General features: G+C 41.1%; 1 pseudogene; it reads left to right on the top strand.

Annotated features, from left to right (window-relative positions):
- Window positions 1-2,962: 2,962 nt before the first annotated feature.
- Window positions 2,963-4,046, top strand: LOC149996047 (replication factor C subunit 3 pseudogene; annotated as a pseudogene).
- The last annotated feature ends 616 nt before the right edge of the window (window positions 4,047-4,662 follow it).

Raw genomic sequence — 4,662 nt, 5'->3', positions numbered from 1 at the left:
CTTTGTAGCATTTTGTTATTTTGTTGTGTAGAATAAAAGGATTCTGTTGAATAAACCTAGGATTAGAATGCAAAAAAAAAAAACAAAGGCAAACTAAGTAGGCAATGAGAGTGGGAAAGGAATTATAGGTATGGGAAACATATTGCGGGGAGGTCGGCGGGGAGGGGGAAGGGGGGAAAGGGAGGGAGATGGTGCAGCAATTAAGGGGCATAGTAGGAGGGAGTGGAGTAGACAGGAAGATATTGAAAAGAACTATTTGCACAACCAATGGGCATGGACTAAGTTGGGGGGGCAACTGGAGGGAGAAGGATCACTGGGAGGAGGGGAGAAGAGGGAAAAGAAATTGGGACAACTGTAACAGCATAATTAATAAAACATATTAAAGAAAAAGATGGAGACTTAGCTTATAAGATACTTTTGGCAGTTATCAATGTATTACCTCCCATTTTCAAGTTCACAGTTTGGTATATATATATTATTTGTTCTCAGTAATAGATCTTTCAAGCCCCTATAGTGAGCATGATTTTAAGCTTTGTCAGTAGAGGGGAAGGAAGACTTCACTCCAGTTTCGAAGGAGTATTTTGTTTTTTCTTGCTACAGCCACATTTTCAGGCAAAGAGAAAGTGTCTAGGGGCATTTGATGTTCTATCCCATCTGGGCACCCAGAGCACACAGCCCCAGAGTGTTTTCCCCACTTGATTGATATTTGTAAACTATCTTTGGCTTAGGCAATCCAACAACTTCACTATTCAAACTAGGTCTGAACACTACCCTAGAAAAAAAGGAACAGAGTGGGGTCAAATAAGTCCTAAGTATATTCTTCCTAAGTACGTTCCTTTACCTCTAAGAAAAAGCAGAGAAATTCTTTAGAGTACAATTTAGAGTTTTCTTTTCATCTTTATAGTTACAATTTTCTCACAGCTTAATAATTCTTTATATTACACCTCTATTTAAATTATTGTGTGGTTCTCCTTATTTGGACCAGGCCAATCTATAGTACATATGCAATATAATAAAGAACATTTTAAAAACGTGTAACATTTTTCATTTTGTAAATGATTACAATAGTTGATATGCATTCATATGGGGTCTGTCAGGGAAAAGTCCAACCATTGTTAATATAATGAGAACAGTTTGTGTGACATTGATGTAACTTGGCAGCCAAGAAGAGTGGACTGAAATGTGCATGCATGAACAATGATGACTTCACTGTACTAGTCAGTGGGGGCGGTAGACACCATTGAGTGACCATGTATACTGTGTGGCCATCGTATTCAAAATGAGAGACTAGAGCAATAAATTTGCATAAAACTTTGTGTTAAGCTTGAACATTGCTCCACAGAAACTATTTATATGAATTAGAAGGCTGCAGCTATGGGCACCTGACTATTGGCAGCTTAATTACGACAATGGACCCACTCATGCATCAAGTCTCCTTCGGAGTTTTTTGAGGAACATCAAATCACCCAGGTGACTTACACCTGCTACAACTCATATTTGGTACCCTGTGATTTCTGGCTTTTCCCCAAGTGAAAATCACCTTTGAAGAAGAAGAAATTACAGACCATTGATGAGATCCAGGAAAATACAATGGGGCAGCTGATGGTGACTGGGAGAACTTTGTGAAGTCACAAGGTTCATACTTTGAGTGGGACTGAGTCATCATTGTCCTGTGTACAATGTTTCTTGTATCTGCTATCTTCTTCAACAGACTGCATTTTCATAGTGTGTGGCTGGATACTTTCTAGACAAACCTTATATATATGTTAATATAGATGTATATAGTCATGTTAAGTCCTTGATCAGGAATATGGCTCAGAATTCTAAATTTACAAAATAAAAACATTACATAGAACTTCATATAAAATAGGTATGTCATATTTTTCTACTGTAAAATCACTGCTCTTTAGAAGCAATAAAAACTACTTCTTTTGTTCAAATAGCAAGTGATCCTCAAGTTGGAGACTTGGTGAATATGTGCACAATAAAAACATTGAGATTCAGTTTCTAAATCTATGGCCTTTGGTTATTATTCTTATCAAAGACTAGAAAGAAAGCATAGCAGAAGTATTTTCTTAGAAGCTATAAAAATAGGTACATTTTTATTAAAATTATACAAGCACAACTGATTTACAATGCACAGTATTTTAAAATTATTAGTGACATAATTGCCTATTAGCTACTGTACAGCAATTTTTTTATAATCAATCTAGGACTTGACAGTAGAAGAAAGAGTTGCAATTGGCTAGAAATGGGTGGCTAGAAATGGGACAGGCTGGTCATCACACTGGTATTCAGGACTCCCAGCAAGAGTGTTAAGAGTTAGGTATTAAGTGACTAAGTTAATTTAAGGCAGATAACAAGTCTAGAGAGAATAATAGGAGCACCAAAGAAATTAAAGAGAAGTAGCATAAATTCTGCTTTGTAGCTAAAATATTCAAGACGGATTAGAATACAGAATATACAAGAACATGACGGGATTAAAATCCTTTGTGCATAGTGAAAATGTTCAGGATATCCAGACCAGGACCCACGCATGAGGTTAAACAGGAGGAGAAACTCAGTTACCTGACATACAATATAGGGTGGCTTACCTCTAAAACAACTCCAGGAAGGAGAATGTGACTACAAGAAAGAAGCAGAGTTAGCAAAAAATTACCTTAGTGAGAAAATGCTGATTTGCTTAATTAGAGCTTTTAATATCTAAATGTCTAGAATCTTTCTTGATTCTAGAGCTGGATTTACTTTACTCAGAAGGGTGTTATAAGGAATGAAAGTAAATAAGGGAAGAGAACTAGATAGGGCATTAAATCTTCATCACAGAAATAATGTATTTTTATTTTAAAGTCCACTAAGAATAGAATTCACTCATGTTTATTATCTTCATATGTGGCGAGAGCATCTTCTACTGTGAAAAACAATAAAAGGACGTTCAAGCGGCGGCCCGGGCGCTGTAGCCGCCATGAGCCTCTGGGCGGACAAGTACCGGCCTGCTCGCTGTCGCGGCTGGACTATCACAGGGAGCAGGCGGCGCAGCTGCGCAACCTGGTGCAGCGCGGCAACTTCCCTCACCTGTTAGTCTACGGGCCGTTGGGGGCCGGTAAGAAGACATGCATCATGTGCATTCTGCGTGAGCTTTATGGCGTCGGTGTGGAGAAGCTGAGAATCGAACAACAGACCATCACAATTCCATCTAAAAAGAAAATTGAGATTAGCACCATTGCAAGTAATTACTACCTCGAAGTTAATCCCAGCGATGCAGGGAACAGTGACCGCGTGGTCATCCAGGAGATGTTGAAGACGGTGGCGCAGTCCCAGCAGCTCGAGACAAACTCGCAGAGGGACTTCAAAGTGGTGTTGTTGACAGAGGTGGACAAGCTCACCAAAGACGCTCAGCACGCCTTGCGGAGAACCATGGAGAAGTACATGTCCACCTGCAGGCTGATCTTGTGTTGCAATTCCACGTCTAAACTGATACCGCCCATTCGCAGCCGGTGCCTGGCGGTTCGTGTGCCTGCTCCTAGCCTTGAAGATGTCTGCGATGTGCTGTCTGCTGTGTGCAACAAGGAAGGCCTGAGCCTCCCCCCGCAGCTGGCCTGCAGGCTCGCCGAGAAGTCCGGCCACAACCTCAGGAAAGCCCTGCTCATGTGCGAGGCCTGCCGGGTGCAGCAATACCCTTTCACTGCAGATCAGGACATCCCCGGAAACCGACTAGGAGGTGTACCTGCGGGAGACAGCCAATGCCATTGTCAGCCAGCAGACTCCGCAGAGGCTTCTCGAAGTCCGGGGGAGGCTCTGTGAGTTGCTGACACACTGCATCCCTCCCGAAGTCATCATGAAGGGCCTCCTCTCGGAGCTCCTGCACAACTGCGATGGGCAGCTGAAGCGGGACGTGGCCCAGGTGGCGGCGTACTACGAGCACCGCCTGCAGCTGGGCAGCAAGGCCATCTACCACCTGGAGGCTTTCGTGGCTAAGTTCATGGCCCTGTGTAAGAAGTTCATGGAGGACGGCCTGGAAGGCATGATGTTCTGACGGCCCCGCCCTCCTTCCCCGGGGGCCCGGCAACAGCGCTTGCACGTGGCCCCCGTGGGAAGGGCTGCCGGGGAAATAAACGAACGTGGCCTGGAAAAAAGAAAAAAAAAGAAAAACAATCAAAGATGATGAGATGAAAGAAACAGAAAAAAGAAACTAATAATAAGTATATTTGAATTTTGCAGTTGATTATTTAATTTCTAAATATATTTTATAGCAATATATAAAGAATGCACTTTTTTAGGACAATGTGTTGTTGTAGAAATAAAAGCAAAACATGGATACTGTTTGTGCATTCCATTCCTCTCCCCCCATATAATTGTATGAACAGGCACAAATCACTTCATTCCTCCTTGCCATAACTTTATCTATTAAAGATTTATCTTTTAAAAGAAAAGGTTGTTATTCCAATTATCTATTTCTATGGAACAAATGACCACAAAACTTAGTTATAAGCATACTACAAGCATTCTACTGTATACCACAAAATTTTTAAATTTTATTTCTCTGTTACAGTTTGCATTCAATATTATTTTGTTTTAGTTTTAGGTGTACAATGTAGGGATTATATAATCACATACTTTACTAAGTTTCACCCCTGATATTTTAAGTATCCAGCAGGTACCATA

The sequence above is a fragment of the Furipterus horrens genome, unplaced genomic scaffold (assembly GCF_987537825.1).
Source record: "Furipterus horrens unplaced genomic scaffold, mFurHor1.1.pri manual_scaffold_12, whole genome shotgun sequence".
Taxonomy (NCBI): Eukaryota; Metazoa; Chordata; class Mammalia; order Chiroptera; family Furipteridae; genus Furipterus; species Furipterus horrens.
The sequence above is the reverse complement of the archived record's forward strand: the minus strand, read 5'-3'. Positions and strand labels throughout refer to the sequence as shown.